The 15,538-nt window shown below is 35.7% G+C and overlaps 2 pseudogenes; both read left to right on the top strand.

Moving 5' to 3' along the window:
• The first annotated feature begins 7,892 nt into the window (after positions 1–7,892).
• LOC149157728 (aldehyde oxidase GLOX pseudogene) lies at positions 7,893–9,848 on the top strand (annotated as a pseudogene).
• Positions 9,849–11,177: 1,329 nt separating this feature from the next.
• LOC149157727 (putative sodium/metabolite cotransporter BASS3, chloroplastic) lies at positions 11,178–14,952 on the top strand (annotated as a pseudogene).
• Positions 14,953–15,538: the final 586 nt, after the last annotated feature.

Raw genomic sequence — 15,538 nt, 5'->3', positions numbered from 1 at the left:
CACTTGTGGCTATTGATGCTCCAAAGAGCAGTGGAAGAGACAGGCAAAAAGGGAAGGGTAAATTTAATGAATCGAAGAAGGAGAGACCTGTACAATCTTCAGAGAGCTCTTCTTTGCCTAAGGGTAAGAAGAAGAAGAAGGAAAGAACACTTTGCAGCTACTGTTCCAAAGGTTTTCATCCTGAAGAAAATTGCATGAGGAAAACAATCGATGAGATGGCTAAGCAATTGTAGCAGCACAATCTCACCGTGCCCGAGAATGCAAAGAAGAAGGATGATAACAAACCGGGGGATGGGAGAAGGAGAGCACGAGATGGTAATTCTTTAATGGCTATCACATCCACTCCATTAGTGTGGATCCTTGATTCAAGTGAATTGAACCATATGGTTGCATCAAAAGATGAATTTTCCTCCATCGAAGAAAGCACCAGATCCGCAATTTACTTGGGAGATGCCACACCCACAATGGTGTGCAGAGAAGGAATTGTAGACCTTGAAGGGGGCTGATTCACAAATGTGTTGCATGTTCTCTCATTGTTTGCAAATCTTCTCTTGATATATCAGATCACTCATTCTGGCTCTGGAAGGAAGGTGGAGTTCACTCCGAACTCCAGAGTGATTATTGACATTTCCACAGACTCACAACTTACACATGGAATTGCAGATCATGGTTCTCATTTTTATTTCTTCTCCCACGTTGTTCCTAAATCTATTAGCACTGTATTTCCGTCATAATCTAATGATATTAGTAGGTTATGGCATGAAATATTTGGCCATCTAAACTATAAGTACTTGCATCAACTCAACAAGAAAAACATGGTAGAAGGATTGCCCACTATTAAATTCACAAGTGGTGTATGTCAAGGATGCATTCTTGGAAAGCATTCGGAGAAAAAGTTTCACAAAGGGAAGGCACAGAGAGCTTCTTCACCTCTTGGGCTGATTCACAGCGACATCATAGGCCCATTCCCGCAGCCTTCAATTAGTAAGGCTCAATATGTACTCACCTTCATAGATGATTTCTCTCACTTTACTTGGGTATTTTTTCTAAAATTAAAATCGGAAGTATTTGAATGCCTTATAGAATTTAAAGCACTTGTTGAGAATGAGACGGGGTGTAAGATTAAGATACTTTGTACTGATAATGGGGGGGAGTATGTCGACAAATATGTGTAGCAACTTTGTATTCATGCAAGTTTATAGCTACAACACATAGTGCCATATACACCACAACAGAATGGTGTCACGGAGAGGAAAAACCAGTCGTTAAAAGAGATGGCCAATTGTATGCTACAGTCTAAATCATTAGCTCCTAAGCTCTGGGCTAAAGCTATTAATTGTGCAACATACATTCAGAACTTCATTGCTCACAAAGCACTCAAAGGCACCACTCCATTTGAATGTTGGACCGGTAAGAAACTGAAAGTGTTGCACTTTCGCATTTTTGGTTCACGAGCATGGGCTCACATTCCGACAGATAAGAGGAAGGCTTTAGATCCTCAAAGTGTTGAATGTATCTTTGTTGGATATCCTCAAAGTGTCAAAGGATATAGATTTCTGGACTCTCACACTAAAAATTTCCTTATTGCTCGAAGTGTGAAGTTTGAAGAAGAATCACTGCATGATTTTTCAGTAGACCCTGCCGAGGAACCGCTTGTTACCACTGATGAGGAGGAGTTTGAAACTTATTCAAGCCTTCAGAGAAGCCATCAGAGAAGCCTCTTGGGTCTAATTTAAAGGATGAGGAGCAGGTCACAGCTGCTCCAACGCAGCTGCCAACTTGGGCAGAGAAAACCCTGCAAGATGTGGGTGAACTAGTTGGTGATCCTGCGGATGCGAGAAGGACTAGATCACAGTGTTTTGGGGCTCCTCAAGCCCTAGATGCCACCGAACGATTTCTTCCCATAGTCACACTCTGAGGCTGCTAGAAACCCGCTTTGGGAGGCTGCCATGGATGGAGGGTACTCTGCTCTCATGGAAAACAACACATGGGACTTGGTTCCACTTCCAAAAGGAAGAAAGCTTGTTCAATGCCCGATGGATCTATAAAACAATTATTGTTGCAGATGGTGAGATCAACAAGTACAAAGCTCGACTTGTTGCAAAAGGATACTCACAAGTACATGGCATAGACTACACAGAGAAATTTGCACTTGTTTCAAAAATGGACTCCATTCGACTAGTTTTAGCCATCGCTACTTCTCGCAGATAGGAAATTCATCACATGGATGTGAAGAGTGCATTTATTCATGGATATCTCAAGTAGGAGATATATATGGAGCAGACACAGGGATATATTCAAAACTCTTCCCTCGTTTACAAATTAAAGAAATCTTTGTATGGCTTAAAACAGGCTCCCAGAGCCTGGTATGCAAAGATGGATTTTTTCCTACTTTCCATTGGATTCATTCGATGCAAATCTGAACCGAATTTTTATTTTGCTGCAATGTGATGATTTCCTTTTGCTGATAGTACTTTATGTAGATGATTTACTAATGATAGGGAACCTTACCTCAGCTATTGATTTGACAAAATTAGCATTGCACGATCGATTTTCGATGATAGATTTGGCACTATTGTGCTACTTTCTTGGTCTTGAAGTTTCTCAGTATACTTCAAGGATCAAGATGGCATAGTCTAAGTATGCATCAGATCTACTTGTCCGCTTTCAGATGACAGAATGCGAGCCAGCAACATCTCCCCCTCTTTTGGGGATCAGATTTGAGGATGCGGGTACTACACCTTTGGTGGACAGTACACTGTATCGACAGTTGGTTGGGAGTTTGTTGTATCTTACTCACACCCGACTTGATATATCTTTTGCAGTAGGAGTCTGTTCCAGATATATGCAGAGCCCCATGAGCTTCACTGGAAAGCTACAAAGGGAATCCTTAGATATGTGAAAGGTACTTCCAGTTTTGGTATCTTTTATGCTGTAGATTGCCCACTTTCACTGATTGGGTACATAGATTCTAATTGGGTTGGCGATGGTACAGAATGCAAGTCCACCTATGGTTATGTTTTCAGCTTTGATTCAGGGCCTTTTTGCTGGTCTACCAAGAAGCAATCCACAATTGCTTTATCTACAGCCAAGGCAAAGTATAGAGGTGCAGTGAATGCAGCTACATAGGCTGTTTGGTTGCAGGGGCTTCTCTCTGAATTTGGTATTTAGTATCCACTTCCGATTGTCATATTTTGTGATAATTAGGGGTCCATTCAGATATTGATTGATCCATTTCAGAGGCATAGGACCAGGAACATCGAGATTCACATGCATTACATCTGCGAGCTGATCCATGAACGAGTCATATCACTACAGTACTGCCCCATTGAGCACCAAGTTGCAGACATCTTCACCAAGTCTTTCACTGAAAAGAAATTTTCAGAACTAAGTGCTATGCTTGGACTGGTGGAGACAGTTGAGTAGGCCCTTCTGGCCACTTAGCCCTTTTTTCCCCTTTAGGGGGGGGGGGGGGGGGGGGGGGGTGCGGGTGGTGTTTCTCACGAGGTTTTTCCTCTTTCTTCATTTTGGGAGGATCTTTTATTTATTATACCTAAGTACCTAACATGGCATCTTGGTTGGGACTCAATTTAGATAAGTGAGTTAGGATTAAGGGGGGGTGTTGGAATATAATCCTAACATCTACATTTATTTTTTAGCCTAAGTATCCTTGACTTAGCCACATGCACTAAAAATTGTGTTCACACTTGGTTTTTGGTAAACTAGCTCAGTGGACCAACTTTCACTTGTTTTTTGCCTTTAAAGGCTTAATATTATGGAAATATTGGTCCAACCAGTTTCCTAAACCATTTATACATCTAAGTGAATGTTCACACCTAACCACACCTCATCCACTTGAGTTATTTTGAGGATTGGCACCCCACATGAAGATTCCCCCTTAAATCAAGGGATTTGGTCCCCTTGACCATTTTAGCATGTTTTAAAGTTTCCCTCCTTGGGAAATGCACCCCGCCTCATGCTTTTCTCGTGGCTGATAGTTGGCATAGGTTGTCTTGAGTCATTGTTGCTATTTTAGGCCTCCCTTTAGCTTTTCTTAGCCTTTTATAGTTTTTTACTAGTTTTTTCCGAGTCTTCTAGATTCGGCAATTTCTATATAACCACCTCCCTTTGGGATTAGAGGTTTGGTTGCTCATGTATTACTATTATTCATTAATTTAATACATTAATTTTATGGAGCAAATTCTTTCTCTCCTCTCTTAAATATCAACAAATTACTTGTGTTTAATTTAACTAGAATTCTAGATCTATCGAAGTTTTTGCAAGAATTCTACAATGTCGAGGCATAAAGTCTCATCTACTAGATTGGAACATCTGGTACAAAGTTGCTTTGGGCACAACTCGAGGTCTTCTTTATCTTCATGAGGGTTGTCAAAGACATATTATTCATAGATATATCAAAGCATCCAACATTTTACTCACTTGGAATTTTGACATGATCATGACAGCCTTAAAACAATTCAAGTTGTAATGAATAAGCACAAACCTTTCATCCTTGAAGTGAATGCTTCAACTTGGACTAGCAATACACAATTTAAATATTGAATCAACAAAAAGATGGAAAAGTAGTGTTTGGTTTGAAATTTTGAATTATCTTGGTCTGTGCATCAAATGATTGCTCAAGTTTGCCTAGTAGACAATATTTTTTTTTTTCTCTCTGTACTCTGCACATGTATGCTTAAATATCTACAAGCACCTCCAATTGGGGCTACAACGCTCCTTCATCCATTCGACAATTAATAAGATAAAAGGTTCTGCCGCCATTTTTTACAATGGTTATCAGGTTAGCTAAATATAGTGTTGTTCCTAGGACAATCTTGGAATTTGATGAAATATGCATATCCGCATAGGTAGCCCACAATTCAAAAAATGTAATGTGTTCAATGGTTAATAAATCAAGGGTTGTATACATACATCATCAATTGAACTTGGCGCATCCTCCAAACTAATTGCAAAAATGTAGTAACCAAATACGCTGCTTACATGCTCTCCCTGTGTGCTTTTTCTTTGCCCACTCACAAAAGCCTTGACAAGAAAAAAAATTTGTTCAATAAGTTAACTTTCAAAAACTTGTATAATTTATAGAATAAAAATTAATTGTCAAACAAAAAACCAATTCATAAACATGAATACTATGCAATGAGAATTTTCCATCATTAAACACCTTCCAAGCAATAGCTCTCTCATAAAAAGCCCATTCTAAAAACACAGTCCAGCAAGTAGATAGGCAAATCCCTGTAAAAAATCATATTACCATGATAAGGTAACCCGAAAGGACAACTAACAAAAAAAATTGAAAATGTTTGAGACATTCTTGCAAAACCAAATTCTCATTCCATCACTAAAGTAAACTAAAGTACAACTTTTCCTAATTTAAAAATCCTATTCGCATTCATTTGCACCTTTTAGAAGTTTTAGAACAATTGCTAATTAATATTAAATTGTAACTATGATTTTTTTCAGATTAATGTGAAACATGCTGAGTTGATGAAGCCAACCAAACCTAATGACTTATCTATCTCACTATTTTCAAAGCGACGGCACGCCAACTTCTTATGCCGTATCCCATCCAAGTGGTATACAACTAAGATTCTAATTTAGATTTTCATTTACTAATTCTGCATGATGGGGCCATAGCTAACTAAACACACGTCATTCATCCAATCAACGATTTGAGATGCAGTTTTCACAGTGCATCATTGCATCACTCAATCACAGTACACGTAAGGCACAGAACAAATCGAATAGCACTGGTTAGGTGGCCGTCCATGGGCATTTTAGGAGAGACCCAAAAAAGCAGAACGACGACTCCCAAACGAGAAAAAGAAAAGGCACGCAGTTAAATTTGCGTCCAAGAAGTGTACTGGAAGAAAGAAATTATGTCCAACTAGTAAATAGAAATAAATTACGTCCCAGAAGTGTTCGAGGAAGTAAAGGAAGTCGACTGCAGCCAATGTTCTGCTTATATCACAACTATGTATTTTATATTGCACTCATATATATAATCATATATATAATCCACCAGTAGAGATTCATTTGAATTATGGATTTATCGTTTTAATTATAGATTTAATAAGTGTATAGAAATATAATTTTTTTTCCGATGAGTTAGTTTTTTTTAATGCAATACTTAAAAATAATTTTATTTATTAGAAATCTTTTCTTTTAGAAAATTAGGTGTATTATTGAACCTGCTGGAGCATCGAATCCAACCGTGACTCCATGACTTACGAAGGGAGATTCCATCCGGCCAACAGAGGATGAATTGTGTATTCTCCCTTTTGACTTAAAACCTATTAAAATATTTCATAGTAAAATTACTTGAAATGATTTAATTATGAAATTTTATTTATTTCAATTATATAAAATATATAAAGAAATATATATATATATATATATATATATATATATATATATATATATAATATTGAAAATAAAATATTTGGAAATATATATTGAAGTTTTATTAATAGATAATTTGGAAAGTTTTAGCGTGAATAATAATATATTTTTTAACTTTTTTTTATAAAATTAAGTTATATATAAACATTGAAATATTTTATTTATTATTAAGAGTGAAAGTGAAATATTTTTATGGCCCATGGAGCTTTTGATTGACCGTGAATAGGTGCACTGTTAAGGCACTCCTTGTGATAGGTTACTTGTTCAAATCCTCTGAGGGTACTTACCTACCAAAAAAAATGAAATATTTTTATCACAATTTTTTATTAAAATGTAATATTAACAATTTAGAAAAATAACATAAAAATAAATTTTTTTATTAATATTTTAAATTAAACATGCAAAAAATTACACATCTCCTTCATATTAAATTAATATACCTATAAAAACAAAATGATACATATTATTTCAAAATATTTTTAAAACCATTTAATTATCTTATTTCAAAGTATTTTTTAAGTTAAATTTAGCATCACACAATTTTGCTAATGATCTCCTTTAGTATATTTATTATTTTCGATTCTAGCACTCAACCTAAACTTCTATATATATAACATTTATTTTGACCTCGAGACTCCCGGCATACAAAATACCAGAGAGGTGTGAGAAGATGTGGCAAGCTGTCCCGCCTAACTGTCGTGCCTAGCTAAATCTCCCATTCATATCTATTGTACATGACGTGTAAAGGGCGAGGATGCTGTTCAAAACCTACCAGGGCGCGTGGAAATTACACACAAAGAAACTCACACCGATGACGATGAGATACAGATTCACGGAAGAAAGACAACAATCACTGATGGAGACGACTGCGATACATCTCTACGAATTAGCTTTGATATATAAAACACACAGCCTGTAAAGTACCTACGATATGTCAAACCCTCTAGCTTCTCTGGTGCGATGGAATATTGTAAGCGTACACGCAAAATCCTCACAGATTTTTAAAACAACTCGACATCAAAGAAAACAACTCGACATCAAAGAAAAGCAAGGGTTAAGCATCCTGGCAGACTCAAAGGTCAAACGTCGTGACTAAGCGCCTCTATACACTGTGACTGGAATGGGATTTTAGCATCGACGAAGCAGAACCCTACGCCTGGGGATTGGACGTTGAAATGGAGTTATCAGAATATGATAATGATTGACATGGTAGGTTCACCAGTTAACCTCAATATTGTCATTTCGATGGTCTAACAAAGGAATTCGACGTAAATTCAATATGATTGATTGTGATGCCTTAGTCATGTCGATCTCATTTTGGACTGCATATCACATTCTGTCCACAGTTCTCATTTTGGATTACATTCATATCACATTCATAATTCTATACACATATCTCTTTGCCTTCCAATAGGTTGTCTCAGTACGTGAATTTTACGTCTTTATGTCTTCCATCTATAAATAAGTTCAGATATAGTGATTTTTCCATGTCTATCTTCGCATCCCACATAATAGATTGCTCGATTATCATCTTCCTCTGATATAAGCCGAGAGTTCCGATATTGTTAACTTCCTCAATTCACTTCTACAATGCTTCAATTCGTTATTGCTCTATCTATCGGCCTGTTTTCTACCCTTTCAAGTGTGAACACTCAGACAGCTGTGAAGCCTGGTTCATGGGAGCTTGTGGTTGCTAATGGAGGTGTCTCTGCCATGCATATGACCACGACCTTCAAAAATACAGTGGTCATGTTTGATCGCACGGACTATGGTCCTTCGCAACTGCTCCTCCCAAATGGACGTTGCAGAAACGATCCAAACGATGAAGCGCTCAAGCACGACTGCTGGGCACACTCCATTGAATACAATATCGCCACGAACAATTTCAGGCCGTTGATGGTCATGACCGATACTTGGTGTTCATCTGGCGCCTTTACCTCCAATGGTATTTTGGTTAACACCGGTGGATTCAACGACGGATACAAGGCTGTTCGTTCATTTGTACCCTGTGATAATTCCGCTTGCGATTGGAATGAAGGCGGTTCTAATCAACTTAAGGAAAGTCGATGGTATGCTTCCAATCAGATCCTTCCCGACAATAGAATTATTGTTGTGGGAGGCAGGCGAGCTTTCTCCTACGAGTTCGTGCCTGGAGGCCAATCATTTTCGTTGCCGTTACTTTTACAGACTAATATTCCCAATGTAGAGAACAATCTCTATCCTTTTCTTCATCTCTCCTCCGATGGAAATCTATTCATCTTCGCCAACAAGGATTCCATCTTATTTGATTACAGAAGAAATCGTGTTGTGAAGACCTTTCCCAGGATGCCAGGTGGACCCAGAAATTATCCCTCCTCTGGTTCATCTGCTATGTTGCCACTGTCGGCATCTGATGGATTTCAGAGGATAGAAATTCTCATCTGTGGCGGTGCTCCTGACAACGGTTACACCTCAGCAAATACTGGGAATTTCCTAGACGCTCTTCAAAGCTGTGGAAGAATTGTTATTACAGATGCCAGCCCTCTTTGGACTATGGAGAATATGCCTGCACCCAGGGTTATGGGAGATATGCTTATCCTTCCCAACGGTGAAATTTTGATTATCAATGGAGCCGAGAAGGGGACGGCAGGTTGGGAGAATGCGAGGAGTCCAGCTCTTGCGCCCTATTTATACAGACCTAATGCATTGGCAGGACAGCGATTCACGGTACTAGCAGCCTCCACCATTCCCAGATTATATCATTCGAGTGCAAATGTACTGCCTGATGGGAGGATTTTTGTGGGAGGCTCCAACCCCCATGTTGGTTACATTTTATCTGGAGTCCCGTTTCCAACTGAGCTTCGTCTGGAAGCATACAGTCCTTATTATTTGGACGAATCCTACAGTATCTTGAGGCCTACCATTGCTTCCATATCTATAGATGCTCTGACATATGGTATAAGATTCACTGTTCAGTTCTCTGTTTCAAATTATGTTCCCAACAATATTCAGTTCAACATTTACAGTCCATCCTTCACAACTCATGCATATTCCATGAATCAGAGACTGCTCATGCTTGCATCAACGAGCCCAAAGAGAGTACGTGGAATATACGTTGCTATAGTTACAGCACCTCCAACCTCTGTTGCAGCACCGCCCGGATACTACATGTTTTTTGTGGTTAACAATGGAATTCCGAGCGTGGCCAAATGGATTCATTTGTCTTAACCTATTCGTTGTTTGTGTTTGTGTTTGTGGCCAACTTATGTAAACGGTGTTCATTGTTTGTGTTTGCACAAATAGCTGATTTAGGAGGCCTTTAAAGCATTAACTACGTCAATAGGAATATGCTTGTGTTTAGTGTGAAATAAGTTTCCACAATTTCTTTATAATTATTAGGTTGATGGCCATATTTTTATGAAATATTTTAAATAAAATTTATAAATTAATGGATGTGATTTGTAGTTTTTTTTTCTTTCTAATTAAATTAATTAACCTAAAAAGTATCACATGAACTTGTGGTTTAATTAACCTAAAAAGTATCACATGAACTTGTGGTTTATGAAATTAATTATCGTATTTTGGATATATGGTATTTATAAATTATGATTATAAAATTATTTATGTTTTTTTGGATATATATTTTTTATAAACTATGATATTTACTCATAATATTGTAATGAGGAAAAATTTTAAGGGCTAATATTCATAAGTGGGTAATTTTTTATTTATCTTTTTTTCAGAAAGGATAGGCCAATCTCCATTTTTTTAAACTAAAAACTAACATAGATCCTTCTTAAACACTGATCTAATATGAGTTGAGAGGGATCCAATTTCTTCACTTGCAATTTTTTTTTTTTTATGAGTGGACATTATTTAGTTTTATGTAGTTATTTTTTTCGTTGAGTGGACATTATTTAAATGTTTTATATAGTTATTTAATTTTTATTTTTTTAGATGTTTAAAATTTTATATTTTTGCCGACATGAGTAAAATTTCAACTTTGTGATGGATGAACATCCTTACACATCACATGGGTTGTAAAATGAGCATCTAGGTTCAATGATTCACCTAAATTTTATAGCATAAAATTTATTTTACTTTAGAAATCGCTAAAACTTTATAGATAATATATAAGATATTAGAATTTTGAATACCTTTACAAAAATATTATCAAGTATTTTACAATTTGCATTTTAAGGACTAGTATGATTAGCTAAGGTTTCTAAATTCTAAAATGGATTCCCATCCTTAAAATTTTCCATTATTATAACACAAACTATTTACAAATTAATAATATTTATGATATAGCAAAGGTAATTATGCCATAAAACATTTCCCTCTTAGAATAACTTCTCTCACATACCACTTGTGATTTTGTGGACCATTGATTTTGATATTAGACCATTGAAATATTCTATGCCATACGATTGAAAACCGATATTTTCTATGCCATACGATTGAAAACCGATATTAATTAATTATAAATTTGCAAATACAAAACATCATCTCCCATAATCAAAGATTAAATTCCATTATCAGCCATAGTCAGAGCTTGGATTGGGGTTGAAGTACCAATCACATATTTTCACGTTTGAGCCATCATCAGATTCCAGTTTAATCTGAATTGGTTTCAGAAATTTTTGGATTCTTTTGGGAGGATCTAAAATTGTTTGTTGGGATCAGATATCATAAGCAGTTCAGAGTCGGGTTTTCGGTAACTCTACCTGTGGCAACTTTTCCTAGCTTTCGATTAGCTAAAGCGGCGTAGCAGCTATATGAAAAGTTCTACCAATATAAGGCTCGCAACGGGTGTTTGCCTCGCATTGGCAGCGAGCCCACGGTCAGTGTGCGTTATGAATTGATTAACTAAATATCTTGTGAAGAGAAGAATCGAAAGATTCTAAAAAGGATCGTTGGACGAAAGAGGTTATGAAGGACAATGGCGGAGAGGGCGAGATTTCAATGGTAAGCTTATTTTATATGGCTTATATATAACTGCATGGTGTTGTTATAATGTAGGTGTGAAATTGAGTTTTAGAAATTAATAAAATTTATTATAGACATAATATAAATTACTATTATATATACATGGTTTTCATTATAAAGTTCTTATTTATATGTTTGTTTTAAATACAAAGTTTTTTACTCGATGGTTTTGAAATTTGGATTTTTTAAATTTTATTTAATATATTTATAATATTTTAAATTAATTATATAAATTTAATTATTTAAGATAATTAAAATTTATGTTTTTTTTTTTTTAAGTTTATAAAATAATATTTACATTATTATAATATATTTCAAGAAAAGAATAAAATTGAATATATTATAATGTAATTATTACACATGAATTAATGATTTACTTATTTTTAAATTTAGATGTGTGCTTAGTTATGAGAACTTTAACTAGCAAAATAAAATGTAAAAGATGATGTGACAAGTGAGGGTGCCACATGACCAATGTCATCATGAATGTGAAAAGTGATAACCAAAACATGTGATTGACCATAAAAAAAGTCCAAAGTTCAAGGTTATAAATACAAGAGAAATCATAAGTTACCCAAATGCCCATAAAGAAGGGAGTTATCCAAATTGTGGGGAATAAAATTGCAATATATTACAATGTAAGTATTATACATGAATTAATGATGTACTTATTTTTAAATATAGATGTGTGCCCAACTATGAGGACTTACTCTAGCAAAATAAAATGCAAAAGGTGATGTGACAACTGAGGGTGCCAGATGACCGGTGTCATCATGAATGTGAAAGGTGATAACCAAAACATGATCGACCCTCAAAAAAGTCCAAAATTCAAGCTAAAGTCCAACTAGCAAAATAAAATGCAAAAGATGATATAACAACTGAGTGTGCCACATGACCAATGTCATCATGAATGTGAAAAGTGATAACCAAAACATGATCAACCCTAAAAAAGGTCCAAAATTCAAGCTATAAAGACTAGAGAAATCATAAGTCACCCAAATGCCCATAAATAAGGGAGTTATCCAAAATGTGGGGCACACAATCAAAAACCCATTAAGGAAGGACCCAAATGCCCAAAAAGAAGGGAGTTATCCAAAATGTGGGGCAAATAATCAAAAACCCATAACAAGGAAGAAGTAACATCAATCAGAATCAATAAAGGGTCCCCGTGATTTTGTTGGAAACATTATGGTGGGGGAGGGGGTTTGTTGTCACAACGAGACCATAATTCCTTTATTTTTCCTACTTTCCACCAAGAACTGAGGAAAAAATTACCCCTAAGTGAGTATAAGAAAAGAAAGGCAACAGATAAATTCCATTTAAAGATATGATTTCATGTTTTATGATATATTTATGTTTTTAATATTTAAGACATGATTTTGAGGCTAACCATAATTATGTCGTAAGGCGTTCTCTCTTAGAACAACTCCCCTCATTATGTCGTAAGGTGTTCCCTCTAAGAACAACTCCCCTCTTTATGTTGTGAGGCATTCTCTTTGAGAACAACCCCCCTATGCTCATTTATGGATCTTATATTCACTGTCAGATCACTTGTTAGATGATTGAAATTTCATCCATTGTTCAATCTCACCACTTTCCATCGACTCCTATTTATTCTATTTTTATATTATTTAGTTTCTATGAATTGTCTGTCAATTCCTATTTATTTGTTTTTTATATTATTTAGTTTCTATAACTCGGTCATGGGTTGTCTGAAGAATTCTTCATTTGCTGAAGGTGTGCAGGCATCAAAGGGTTTTTAGGCATGAATATGTTGCAGGAAATCCTCCATTGGGCACCTCGTCTAGAATTATAATAGAGGCCAAATTCGTTGACCAACTTAAGGCCAAGACAAATAAATTGTGTTCGAATTTCAACATTGAATGTGTTTACTTAACAAACAACCACCAATAGATAGGATGCATTTTATCTTGGAAGTGGACTTTGCAAAATGAGGAGATAAATGAGAACACTTTGCTTTAATGGTGTTGATCTTGCAAACCTCTTAAATCAAGCTACAATTCTTGTTGGAAGATTTATTAAGTCTTATTGTTGTTTCTATCCCTCAACACTTTCTAAAAATTCTAGGTTACCATGATTTTTTTTTAATTTCAAGGAAGTCATTACTCTAAGGATTTTGTGATATGTAAACATGATCATGATATCCATTAGTATTGTGTGCTACTTATTTGCCATTAAAGGATCTCGATTTGTGGTAATTTGTGACAATCCAAAAGAATCCCTTTGTTAATATGATCTTTAGCTTTTTCCTTGTAGCTTATGATCATATCAATTTTGAAATTGAAACATGTTTAAACTAATAATGGATGGAAGCTAAAGGTTCCTTTCTTCCATTTGGATGACTTGATTTTGAGTTGAAATCCATCTTCGGCCTATTGATGGAAAGATATTTTGGTACACCCCCAATATTTGTTTTTGGTTTCATTGTTACAACACGTGTTGTTCATGCTCAGTTGTCAACTTATGTAAGCTATTTGAGCAATGGAGATATGGCACTAACCATTTTCTTAACTTGCTTGAAAACTATATCCTATGTAACCATTACGGTTGTGTTGACTAGTCCTCTGTTAGGTTTAGTGGTATGACTAGATGCAATAGAAATCTCCAAGTCAATAATATAGGTATATTGTAAAGCCATGATAATTACTTTCCCCTTATCTACAAACTTTTATAGATACATAGCCTCTCTTACTAGCATTCATGTGTTCCAGGTTGTTCAGATTCCTGTGGCCATGGGTCTGGTCTTGTATACCTATGCCAAACCTTTTGTAGATTTTATCTATCAATTCATGCCATTGATGGCCATGGTCTGCACATCACTCTTCATTGGAACCCCACTTTCACTAAATCAAAGTGAGGTTATATCCATGGAAGGCTTCCAACTAGTGCTTCCGATATTGTCATTCCATACTTTTTCATTCGTGATTGGCTACTAGGTGGCCAAATTTCACCTGCTAAGGTGATTTCCAATTTGTTTGAATTTAATTTAATTTATTTCATTCATAGTTTTTCTTTGTGACATGCAGTCCTCTTTGAATTAATTGATGCATTATTATTTCATTTGCTTCTTTTATGCATTTTCATATGCAAGGTGTGTGATCTACTAGAGAAATCATGGATAACAATGGTCTCTATGACATACACCATCTCTTTATTATTTAATACTCTTACCATTGAAGCCTACATTTCTTAGACAGACCAGTACAGTTTGAGACAAAAAATTAACAGGCTTTGTATTGTCTTGGTGGAACACAACTGACTGATTGTTTCTTATTGTTCAATAGACAAGAAGAGAATGTTTGCAAAACTATTTCACTTTGTACTAGAATGTAGATCTCTACCCTTACTATACTATTAACCACACAGTTCCTTGGTTGTACTAATGCAGCCGCGATAACTTTTTTAGTTGTGGCTATGGCCATCATGGATTTAAGTCATGCATCAATTCAGGGAAAAGGATCTAGAATCAAACACATGCCTACCAAAGTTTTGTCACAACTAGGCACTTCTTTCAATGTAGAAAGTAGTAATGCATACTCCTAAAGAAGAACCAGTGAAAAATATTGTACCTTCCACCACACAACATATACCTACCAACACAACTTATTCATACTGTAAAAGTGATCCAATAAATCTCCATGTATTCATACAGTAAAAGTAATTGAATCAATCTCTGTGAATTAAGTATGTTGTATTAGTAATTTTATCATGTATATCCATTTGTGCCATTCCAAGCCAGACATGAAAACATAATAGAATAATGGGTTTAATCTTCACTATATAATATTGAAGGAGGAATAGGGGAATCCCTAAGACTAGTAAAACTAATACAAAGCTCTGACAATATCAGGGAGAAATTCCTTCAACATGTGTATGCAATTTGAATACCATGGCTTAGAAATAAAATTGAGTAATGGAGATGATTAGCATACCTAAGCAATTTATAATGGAACATGAACTAAGGGGGAAAATATATGGTTTCTCTGCTATATTGGACTCTGCTAGGGAAACATAAATTTACAGCTCGATAACTTGCTGATTGGTTTAATTTGTACTTGAAGGGGGTTTTGGATATGTTCATAAAGGTATACTTCCCGATGGCCAAGATGTAGTTGTTAAACAACATAAA

This window comes from Pinus tabuliformis, chromosome 5_2, assembly GCF_031772625.1.
Source record: "Pinus tabuliformis cultivar Carrire ecotype Pingquan chromosome 5_2, CPIR1, whole genome shotgun sequence".
NCBI classification, from domain to species: Eukaryota; Viridiplantae; Streptophyta; class Pinopsida; order Pinales; family Pinaceae; genus Pinus; species Pinus tabuliformis.
Note: the sequence above shows the minus strand (reverse complement) of the source record. Positions and strands in the feature narration are given on the sequence as shown.